Source organism: Castor canadensis, chromosome 1 (assembly GCF_047511655.1).
Source record: "Castor canadensis chromosome 1, mCasCan1.hap1v2, whole genome shotgun sequence".
NCBI classification, from domain to species: domain Eukaryota; kingdom Metazoa; phylum Chordata; class Mammalia; order Rodentia; family Castoridae; genus Castor; species Castor canadensis.
In genome coordinates this window covers 125,685,854-125,699,023 of record NC_133386.1, presented here as the reverse complement: position 1 = coordinate 125,699,023, position 13,170 = coordinate 125,685,854, and positions in this window count along the sequence as shown.

Sequence of the window (13,170 nt, the reverse complement as noted above, 5' to 3'; positions counted from 1 at the left end):
TGTGAGGTCAGAAACTTAATCTAGCTATAAAAACTAAATAGATTTTGATGACTCTATATCAGAAAACAGTAATGCAATTTTCTTATCTCTGTGAAATAGATTTCTTTATATACATCTTTAATGGCTACAAGAAGCAACTCTGGTTGCGTTGTCCTCAGCTTGCTTTTGAGTAATTATTTTGTACCAGTTTTTCTGCCAAAATGTAGTTTTTCCCCCACATACATAAGTGACTTTTTTGAAGCACCAAAGAAAATTTTTGCATCACTTTATCCTTTTGGATACTTCATGAAATGGTATTTTTGTACTTGTAAGAACTCTTCTACTTACAATATTCAATATTATCATCAGGAAAATTCCTGTGAGAACTAGATAAATGCCATTACCATGTTTAAGCCCATAATATTTTTTCATATGCCTCAGGGAAAATTGAGAAAAAAATTATTTTTTTCTAGCCATGACCTCTTTCAACCAAAGCCAGCTGGAAAGCACATTGTCCACACCTGGACCAATAATAATATGACATCCACTTCATTTTTACTTACCAGAGTCCAGCAAGAGGGCCCTTCCCTGTCTTTTCATGTATTCAAAAGCAGCTGCTTCTCTAAGGCCTGTCTGGGGATCGACCATTGCTGAGATTCTCCTCTTCCTCTTTGTTTTACTCTCTGGGTAATCATTTGCTACCTTGGGAAAACATTTGTCTCCATTTTTGTCAAAAGTCAAACTGTTCTTTAAGCAGCATCCACAACACTATATGAGTACAAGGAGATTGCTGTTTAGAATTTTTATGATTTGTTTACTTAAAAACAGGAGGCACTATCTGTGTCAAGGTAAAAAGGGTATGGACTTTGATATTGCCTAGAACTTAAGCACGAAGCTACAATAAAATGTGCAAGTGTGAAACACTTCATTAACCTCTTTATACCTCTGAAGATGCATCTGTAAAATGCTATGAATAATGAGATTACTGAGAAAATTGAATGAGATAAAGTGTGTACTAAGTATTGCACTCAGAAGTTGCCCAGTATTTGTTACTCTTCCTTTATCTTAATATTTGGTTAAAAGGAAGACACAGAATTCAAGTGTGTGTCATTTACTCAGCAAGGTTATTTTCAGTGCAGCGACAAATGATCACCAATGTCATTCAGTACCTTAATATTGTGTTTCATAAAGTAGGTCTCTCCTTTATAAACAGTGCAGTAATAGCCTATTGCTTTAACACTCAGATATTCTCTCTCTGCCACTTTATAGTCACATTTGGGGAGCAATGAAGAAGAAGTTACTGAAAAATAGATAATGAATTTGAGTCAGCAACTCACATATATATATATATATATATATATATATATATATGTATTAATGTGATCAGTGTTATTAAAATAGATTATATGAATACCTTATGACTAAGTAATTCCACTATTCATAAACATTAAGTACATGCATAATCCATAAAAATATTATCACAAATATATAAAGACATATATTTAAGAATTTGTATTGTAACCTGCAGGATAGTTCTCTGGGTGGTCTTGCAGCAACCCAGTTCTCCCCCACTCCCATTCATACTTCTGAGCAGCTGTAGGATGTACTGGGCATGCAGCATTCTGTGACAAAAGGCTCTGTGTGGACTCTGTTCCAGTCTCCCCAAGAACAGGATATCCTTCAACACTAGTACAGTGTGTTGTGATGCTCCCAGGGTACAAAACCTTGGGAGGGCTGCTTCCTGGGCTCCTCAGTTGTGGTGCAAATGAAGCATATGCAGACAAGACTCCATCTGTCTGTGTCAGTTGCCCTAACCCCTGAGGATCAGCTCACAATGAGTTCTAGGCTTTGATTTTCTTTTGCTTCCTATCTGCCTAAATTCTCTTTATATAACTTATTACATATAGATATTCTGTCTCAGACAAGTGAATCAATAACCATGGTACAATGAAACTTCTTCACTTATCATTGGAATAGCAACAAGGTAGAAATGAAGCAAATGTTTATCAATGAGGAAATGGTTAGAGAAATGATAGTATATCCACACAGATATTGTTAACTTACAAAAGCAAATTCTAGGACAATATGTTAACATGACATCATTTTACCAATTAAATATGTATTATTTATAAATATATACACAGAAAAAATCTTCATTCTGCTAAATTCCTTTTTTGGGGGGGATAGTACTGAGGTTTGAACTTAAGGACTCATGCTTCTAGGCAGGTGCTCCGGGTGCTCCATGGCTTGAACGACATACTCCAACCTTTTTTGTTTTAGGTTATTTTTCAGACAGGGTGTTATTCTTTTGGTCCCAGGTGGATATTGGACCAAGATTCTCCCAATCTCCACATCCTGAGCACCTGGGTTTATAAATGTGAGTCACTCTCATGAGACTGCTAAATCCTTGACAATGTTTAGTCACAGAAGGTGGAACTGAAAACAATGAAATTTGAAATTTTCATTTGTGCAACTAATGTTTTAAATTATTTTTTTTTATTATTTTATTATTCATATGTGCATACAAGGCTTGGGTCATTTCTCCACCCTGCCCCCACCCTATATTATTTTTTGAATAGGGAGTTTTTACCTGAAAAAATTTTAAATTATAAATCCAATTCAAATGAATATTACTGAGAATCTATAATATATTTTATTGTATGTGGTTAATAAAGTAAGAACTCCATTATCAGAACTTTAACATTAAATGACAGAGGCAGGTGAGGGAAAAGAGTTTAGAAAAGAAGAAAGTATGTCTTTCCTAATATATGATATGCTATAATATTTTATGTATATTATATAATTTAACTTCTAAAACTTTTGAGATAGCACTGTTGTGCTTACTCAAAGATAATAAAGTGGGTGTACTTTGCCTGTGCTTACCCCAGTAATGAGTAGCAAGCCTAATATCGAAGTTCAATATATCTAATTGCACAGGCTATTCACCTACATACTCCCACAGAAAATGATACTACCACCCTGGAGATATTTTAGAATAATATTTCAAGGTTAAATCTCTTCCCTGAAATCCAGATACCTATTCCATATTTTTACCTGAATGTATTGATATCAAACTCAGCATTTTCAACATTAATTTTCATTTATCCTTAAATTAATCTTTCACCAGGGAATATTACAGCTCATAGTAATAATCCAACCAGATACTCCAATTCAGAAAATGTCTGATATTCCCACTTCCCTTTCATCCCACTTATACAAAACAATCAGCCATTTAACTATCATGTATACTTCTAAAGGCCTTCTCTCTACTAAGATTAAATCTTAGTAGAATTTTGATTTGCATTTCTTTTATACCAAGGGAAGATGAAAACTTCTTCATTTATTCATTGGTCATTTGTTCCTCTTTCTTTGAAAATTACCTATTCAATTCATGTGCCCATTTCTTCATTAGAATGTAGATGCTTTAGTGGTTGACTTTTTTGAACTTCTTGTAGATTCTGGATATTAGTCCTATATCAGATGTATAGCTGGCAAAGATTTTCTCCAATTCTGTGATCAGCCTCTTAAGTCTAGTGACTGTTTCTTTTATTGTACAGAAAGTTTTTAGCTTGATTAAATCCCATTTGTTCATTCTTTCTCTTAGTTGCTGAGCCATTGGAGTTATATTTAGGGTGTCAATGCCTATACTTGTATGCTCCAGTGTTTCTCCTACTACTTTCAGTAGTTGTTTCATCATTTCAGGCCTCATATTAAGGTCTTTAATCCACTTTGAATTGATATTGGTAATGGGTGAAAGACAGAGATCTAGTTTCAGTCTTCCACACATGGATATCAGTCATCCCATCAACATTTTTTGAAGAAGCTCTCTTTTCTCCATCATGTGCTTTGGGTTCCTTTGTAAAATATTAATTGGCAATTGCTGCATGGCTTTATATCTGGATCTTCTATTCTATTCCATTGGTCTTCATGGCTGTTTTTGTACCAATAGCATGCTGTTTTTATTTTTATGGCTCTCTAGTATAGTTTGTACAGTGTAAGCCTATTCAATCGTGAATACTACAAATAGTATGAATGAATCCCCCCTGTACAATGAATATATCCTAATAAAAAGAAAATTAAATAAATATGTAGATAAATAAGAGACTCTGAGAGTTCATAGAGAATAAAAGTTGCATTAATTTAGCTTAATAATTTAGCACTGAGTTAGTTTCTTTTTGCTTCTGTAACACATTACTACAAGCTTAGCAACTTAAAAAAATACACATTTGTTATCTTATAATTTTGGAGGTAACAGTTCTATAATGGTTCTCACTGTTAAAATTAAAGAACTCGCAAGACTGACATCCTTCCTGAGGTTCCTATAGAAAGACCAATTTCCTTGCCTTTTAAAGTCCCCCCCCATTTTTTGGCTGTGGCCCCTTCACTCATCTGGTAATATAGCATCCCATAATCTCTTACTGACTCCAATATCCATTTATGCCTCTCCTTTAATTTTTCAAGGATGCTTGTCATAGATTGTATCTATCCATATAACATAAACTAATCATTTTATTTTTCTTCTTCTGATTTTCAGCTAGAATCCTCTGGCCATGAAATATAACATATTCATGACCTCCAAGAATTAAGATACAGATGTATTTGTGGAAGAGACAGGATTCTGTCTAACATAAGTGTTCAAGGAATAGAAACTCCATTTTTTTCTCTTCATTTCAGGTATTGGGAGATGGAAGCAAACATTAGCAATTACTCTGTGTTCCCATAATGATATACAGGAAGGAGATTGCTTAAGAAATTGCCAAATCAAAGTATAAAATTTTCTTTTAAAGATCTATATTAAATTGTGTGCAGAATATAGATAGATATAGAGATAGAAAAAGAGATATATACTCACACATCCAGATATCAGTGGGCTGTGGAACATAGTTTTCCCCAATGGGATAGTGAGGACATGTGTACAAAGTAACATTTCAACAAAGAGAACATATGGGTGTGAAAAAAGTATATGAAAGATGCTCAATATCATCATTAACCATTAGGGAAATTAAAATTAACCACAATGAGAAGCCATTATGCAAGTATCAGAAGAGCTGATTGCATCAAATGCTGATGAGTGTAAAGATAAACTAGATTATTCAGACTGTTGATGATGAGAATATAAAGTGGAACAGCTACTCTGGAAAACAGTTTGAAAATTTCTTTGAAACCTCAGCATGCAGCTACCATATAACCCAGAAGCCAAATTCCTGTGTGCATTCATTCCATCAGAATTAGACTTATTTTCATACCTAACCTGTATGTGAATGTCTTTAGAAGCTTTGTTCATAATAGAGAAAACCTGGGGATAAGTCACATATTCTTCCATGGGTGAATGGTCAAGCAAACTCTGGTATGTCCATATCATGGAAACTATTCAGCAAGAAAAAAGTAACAAATTATTGATACACATTATGGGTAAATCTTCAGTGAATTTTTCTGAGTGAAAGAAGAGTCCCCAAAGGTTGCTTACTGTATGATTTCATTTTCATAATTCTTGAAATGACAAAATTTAAAAAAATGATGAAAAGTAGTTGCAAGTATTTAAGGAGGTAGTAATTGGAGGGAAGTAAACGTGATATTAAAAACAATGTGAGGTCATGCTAAGGGGAGTGCACTAACAGGAGAGGGAAGGTAAAAGAAAGAAGTAAAGAAGGTGAATATGGGTGATGTTCTTTCTATACAAGAATGAACATAGACTTTTTAAACCTGTTGAAATCACCATAAGAAGGGTGCTATAGTAGAAAGGAGAAACTGGAGGGATGAACCAATTTGGATTGTAATACATATATACATGGAAATGTCATAAAGGAACAACCTGTATAGCTATCTTAAGCAAACACAAATGTCTTTTTTCAAAGACAGAACAGGAAAGTAAAACAGGTTCTGTGTGGAGGCTGGTACCAGTTGGGGGGGGGGGTGCACGGAGAAGATAAAAGGAAAAGGTGTAGGAGGGCAAATTTGGTAGAAATATATACTCCTGTATGAAAATGGAAAAATGAGACCTGTTGAAACTATTCTAAGAATGGGGGCAGGAGGAATAAAGGAGAATGATGGAGGGGGTGAATTTAACTAAGGTATATTATAAGCACTTTTATAGACCTCATAATGTACATCCAGGACAACAATAATATAAGAATTCAAAAAAAACCCAAATACAAACCATAATGGACAGGATTATCAGAAAGTAAGATTAAAAACAAGAAATAATATCAAATAAGGAGGAGAAGATCCAGGAGCTATCGCACATAAACAATCACCAAGAAAAAAAATGAGCATGCATGAATACAGCATGGATGGAACTGAAAAGCATCACATTAAGTGAAGTAAGCCAGGCCTAAAGGGTCAAGGTTGCATGTGTTCCTTGATATGTGGAAGCAATACCTATAAGATAAATGTACACATAAATACATATATGATCTTAGATAGATAGAAGATAGATACAGATAGATAGATAGGGAACATGATTGTATTAGTGGGTCTGTCTGAGGCAACTACAGGGACACAGGAGAGGGGAAAAGGCATGCTAGAGGATGAAAAATATTGAAACACTGCCTCTGTATATGAAGATAATATAACACAATACACTGTAAGCTGTTGAAAAACAGGGGAACAGGGCAATAGAGAAACAGTAAATAATGGCGGACGGTTAGTCTGATTAAAGTGTGATTTATACATGTCTGAAATACCAAAGTGAAACTCCTCAGAACTATCAATATACACTTTATAAAATGAAGGATAGGAAAGTAAAACAGGTCCTTTCCAGGGGTGGGTACCAGTTGGGGGGTATAAGAAAAGGAGGGCAAATATGGTGTATGTATTTTATATTCATATATGGAAATAGAATAATGAAATTTGTTGAAATTATTCTTGAAAAGGGAAGGGAGAATGAGGAAGAATGATGGAAGGAGTGAATCTAATTGAGGTATATTGTAAGCACATATGTAAATGTCATAATGTATCCCCCTGTACAAGTATTACATGCTAATAAAAATAATATGGGGAATCCTTAAGTGATGAAAATATTCTTCTGCTTATCACTATCCTGGTTGTAATATTATAGTATAATTTTGCAAGATATTACTATTGAGGAACTGAGTAAAAGGTACATTTCATAATTTCATACAACTGCTTGTGAATCTTCTATAAAAATAAAACTTAGTAATAAAAACATTGGAACATATAGGAATTCTATTTTTAATATTTTCAGTAACTTCCATATTATTTTCCATAGCAGCTACATACCATTTTCCTTTCCTACCAAATGTTCCAATTTCTCTACATCTTCAGCAACATACATATACACATATATGTATATGCATATGTATATGTATATGTGTGTGTCTACTAGGTATAAGGTGATATCCCATTTTGATATTGCTTTGTTTTTTTGATGATTCATGACATTGAATACATTTTTATTCAATGTCATGAATTTACTCGCTGGCCATTTATATGCCTTCCTCAGAGAAATGTTCACTCAAGTTTTTAGCCAGTTTTTAATTTGGTTTTCAGAGTGTCATATTGTGATTGAATTTGTAAGAGTCTCATATATTTTATAAATTATTCTCCTATCTGATCTATGATTTACAAATACTTTCTCCCATTCTGTAGGCTACCTTCTAATTCTGTTGTTTCCTTTCATATGTGGATGCTTTCTAGTTTGATGTAATCCTACTTGTCTATTTTTGCTTTGGTTGCTTGTACTTTCGGTGTCATGTTTGCTACCTCCTTGCAAAGATCAATTTCTTGAAGGAGAAGAAATAGGAGATTTCTAATTAACAGGTAAAATGGCTCATTTATCCAGGATAAATGAGTTCTAGAGCTATTATACATACCATTGTCCCTCTAATCAGCAATATTGTACTGCATACAAACAATTATTAAAAGAGTAGATCTCATTTAAGTGTTGTTAGTACTTTTTAAGACTGTAATCACAGGTCCTTTTGTTTTCTCTCAATGTCCCCAACTTATATAATATAATGCATGTCTATTGCAATTGAATTTTTTCCTTAATGAAAATGAAAAGTTATTATTTTGTGTTAAGTAACTTTCTGGAAATTGAAAACATGATAATGAAAATTGTTACAAATAGTTGTTCCATGGATGAATCACCTTAAAAAATAACAAGATAATACTTTCTCAATCTTAATATGGTAGTTGTTTTTCAGTTGTAAGGAAATAAATTTGGATCAAGTCATATTCTTTTTTATAATTAGTGACTTGAACATCTTGTACTCATGCAATTTTGATTACCTGTGGAAAGTCCATTTCCCAGAATATCTTCCCACTTAACATTTCAAGGTAATAATAGACATGTCACATCTGTTAAATTACAGGAACTACTCTTGAAGCAAAAATCATTAAAATAGAACAGAAGATCAAAGTTTGAAACCCACAATCACTAAGTTATATATATATATATTACACACACACACATACAATGATTGTTTTACAACCAGCCCCATGATTTTCACTTGTTTATTTCATCCAAAATGGCATATACAGTAGGTAAAATTTGGGAGAACAGCTTGCTCTATTATTATTTTATGTAGCCACTCATAAGATAGTGAGTGATTTCTATGCAATTAACAAACAATACACTAGAGACTGCAGAAGTTGAACATTTCTAAATGAATTCTCTATGCTCCTGGAATTTCAACCAGCTTGTGACTCAAATGACTGCTTTCTGGGCAGCTATATGTATCCACATGAAGTGAAGCATTCTTGATGACTTCTAAGCTCTTCCCCAGATGCTAGGGCAGCATGATTAAATGGTTATGATCTAACAATGGAAGGCACACTCAGAAGATTCAGCTTTGTTAATTTTATCTTTTTAATATTTTATGGATTTCTTTCATCTTATTCCAGTCGTTTTATTTTGATATATCTTGATATTCTTATTTCTTTTCAAGTTTTTTAATAAGAAAGTTTGGCTTTTTATAGATTCTTAAAGTGTCATATATTAAGCTACAGTTTTCTCTCCAAACTTTTATATGAGCATTTAAATTTTTAAATCCCATCTAAAGTCTCCTTAGCTGCATACCATGATATTTGCTATTCTACATTTCTATTACTATTCAGTGCAACTGCCAAGGAAGGCAGTAAGGATAGGAAGAAAGGAACAAGGTAGTTGTACAATAATCAGAAAATAAAATAGCAGTAGTAGGTCCTCACTTATTAATAATTATCTTAATTATAAGTGGTTTAAACTCTCCAACCAAATGACAGAGTAGCTGAAAGTTTTTTTAGAGTTTTGTTGACCATAGAGACTCACTTCAGCTTTAACAATACACATCAATTGCAAACAAAGAATTGACAAAAAATAATATATATATATAATTTTCTTTTTCAATTAAGAGGGAAGGAAAGAGAACAGAAAGTTAGTTTTCCACCATCTCATAGCATTCATTGTTTCTGATAAGAAGTCAGCTGTCATTTGAATTATTGTTCCACTGTTGGTAATTTTTCTGATTGTTTTCAAGATGTCTTCTTTCTACTTGATTTTCATCAGTTAATACATAAGGTGACTAGGAATTATTTTTATTTGTTTTTATTTGTTTGAATTTGTCTTGACAGCTTCCCAGAATTTCTTGGGATTTATAAATATGTGTCTTTCATCAAATATAGGAAAATATCAGTCGTGTTCCTTCAGATTTTTTCTCTCTCTCTCTTTTCTGCTCTCTCTCTCTCTCTCTCTGAAAATCCCATTTCTATTTGCATTAAGTTAGAGCACTGATATGTCCTACAAATCCTTAAAGCTTTGTTCATTACTCTTTAATTTTACTCCACTCTTCATATTAGATGCTTTTCATGGTATTATTATATTCTCAAATGCACTGAATTTTTGTCAATTTTATTCTTTGCTTAATCCTATCTGGTGACTATTTTTTTCTTTCATTCACTCTAGTTTTCAGTTGTTAAACTTGACCACATCTGATAGTTTTGGCTTCTCAGCTGAGATTTACTATTTGCTTTCATTGTAACTTTATTTTCTTTAACATATTTTAGCATACTTAGAGCTACTGTATTAATTTTCTAGGGCTTCCACAACAGACTAACACAAACTGAGTAGCTTAAACAATAAAATTTATTCTCTCACAGTTCTGGATGATAGAAATCTGAGATCAGGGTGTCATCAGAATTGACTTTTCCTGTAGTCTCTGATAGAGAGTCTTTCTCATACCCCTCTCTTAGCTTCTGATATTTTCCAGACAATCTTGACATCCAATCATTGACTTCATGTTAACATGTCATTGTTCTCCCTATGTGCATGTCTCCCATTTAAATGTCTGTTTTTATAAGGATAGCAGGCTTATTGTATTAGGGTCCAAGGGTCCACACTAATGATCTAATTTTAACTTGACTACCTCTATGAAGACACCATTTCCAAATAAGGTAACATTTTGAGGTACTTAAGCCAAGAACTTCAACATATATCTTTGAGGCTATTGCAATTTGACTCACAATAGCAGATTTTAAACAGTGGTTTACTAAACATATAGTATCTGTGTCATTTCACAGTAATACTGGTTGTATTATTGCAGTATTGCCTATTTGTACTCTTTTGGTTTCTTTCATCTTCAGAATACATGAGGTTTCACTGCTTTTGATATGTCAAGTTATTTGAGATTATATTCATAATTATAAATAATATAATTCCTTTTTATTCAGTTATATTCTCTGGAGAGTGTTTTTCTTTGTGTGTGTGTGTGTGTATGTGTGTACAATTTAACCTGACTGAACTTAAAATTGCAAACTCTTTCATTTGCCTAGAGCAAATGATTCTGCCCCACATATATCTGTTGCAGAAGGCAGGCAGAGATTCGGGCAGAGTTTATCTCCCAAGGTTCTATTTCCCCTGTTTCATTCTTTCCTTTCCAGGACTCCTAACTTTCCCAATAGTAACGATTGCCTTAACTCTACCCTCTGATTCTTTTTTTTGGGGGGGGGACTGAGGTTTGAACTCAGGGCTTCATGCTTGCAACACGGATGCTGTACCTCTCGAGCCACAACTCCAATCCATTTTGCACTGGTTACATTGGAGATGGGGTCTCATTATTTACCCCCACTGGCCTTGAGGTAATCCTCCCAGTCTCAACCTCTTTAGTGGCTAGGATCATAGGCATAATCCATCAGTGCTTGGCTGCCCTCTGATGTGTGAAGCTAGTAAAACTGCAGGTTTTATTTATTCCACTTGACACAGAAGAAGACTTTCCCTCAGTCTCAAGGTCATGAAAATATAAACCTACTCAATGATTTCCCCTTCTTCTAAGTGTTAATGCTACTTTGGTATGTTTCTGCTTTGAGTTTTTCTCTACTTTTTCCAAATGCTTGGTTGTAAAAAGTATTTTTCAGAGATAATATTTGTTCTCTGTCGAAGTTTTGGTCTTATAGTAGGTAGTAGCCATACCAGAAGCTTATCAACAGAAAAGTGGCAGAGATCATTATTTACACCAAAAGATGTATTTCAACTATTGTCTCATTATAGCAAAATTTTCCAAAACTCAAGGATTAGAAGAGCTCTGTATGCACTTCCTTGAGTAAATATCCAAATACCTGGCAAGACACAGAGATGAAATAATCATGTGGTATATTTAGGCCAATAGTGTTTATAGATATCATTAAAAGTAAAATCCACCCTTTGTTATTATAATATTTTCAATACCATCTCACATCCACTTTGTTTTTAGAAGACCAAAAGGAATGCCTTAATAAAACTTGCCTTTGTTACAGTAGACCCTTGACACTATTCTAAGAATCATACGTATTGGAAACTTTGTGAATGCCTACATTCATAAATAGATCATTTTCAGACTCTGTTTTGTCTCAAATTTTATTCTTATTGAGAGTAATGAGTTCCTTTGCACAGCTTCAAATTTTATGCAATTTTCAAAATTTACTAACATTTTATCTTTTCATTGTCAACAATATTTCATAGATAAAACATTTTTATAACTTTAGGAGGATTTATAAATGTACAAGGAGAAGAGAACAACCTAGATGCTCTGTTATGTGATAGACTAACATCATTCATTATCTTAGTAATTCACAGCTTAGCTTTCAGGTTCATGCTTCAATGGGGAATGAATTGTCATTGTAGCATTGTAGCATTTATCATATATCATGATTGTATGATTTCTTTTCTGCATCAACCTCTACTAAATCATGGTACTTATAGTGCTTTGCACAGCTGATTTACCCTAATATTTGCTGAACTAATTAATGGAAATGAAAACTAAAATATTAAAGGTTTTTTTTTTCGAAGTACTGGGGGTTTAATGCAGGGCCTAAAATGTTAAAATTTGATGAAATTAATAAGTTAAAGTAAAATTACTAATTTAGAAAAATTAGTAATTATTTTAAGAGAATATCTATTTGTGTATGGATATGATCATTATAAATACATACAAACATATGAGTAACTTTACAAATCATATATTTGTTAGATGAGTACATGCCTATATTTTAAAAAAATACTCCTGCCTAGCCAAGTGCTCATGACTGATGCCTACCTTGTAATTCTAGTTACTTGGGAAACTGAGATTGGGAATTTCATAGTTTGAGGCCAACTGGGGCAAATAGTTTGCAAGACACCATCTCAAACAAAACTTGATGCAGTGGTGCATGCCTGTTTTCCCAAGTTATTTGGGAGTTTGAAATCAGGAGGATCACAGTTCTAGGCCAATCCAGACAAAATTGTTTGTGAGACCCCCATCTCAATGGAAGAAAGCTGGCCATGGTGGCATGCACCTGTCATCCCAGCTACTACAGGAAGTGTAAAATAGGGAGATCATTATTCAGGCTGGCCTGAGTAAAACTCAAGTCCCTATCTCCAAAATAAGCAGAGCAAAGGGGGCTGGAGGTATGGTCCAAGTGGTAGAGAGCCTGACTAGCAAGTACAAAGACCTGAGTTCAAATCTCAGTACTGCCTAAAAATAAAATATCTGTAAATCTATAATTTCTTTCTTTCTTTTTCTTTCTTTCTTCTTTCTTTCTTTCTTTCTTTCTTCTTTCTTTCATTTCTCTCTCTCTCTCTCTCTCTCTCTCTCTCTCTCTCTCTCTCTCTCTCTCTCTCTCCCTCCCTCCCTCCCTCCCTCCCTCTCTCCCTCCCTTTCTCTCTCTCTCTCTTTCTTTCAGTGCTGAGGACTGAGCCCAGGGCTGCATACATTCATGTTAGGAAAGCACTGTACTACT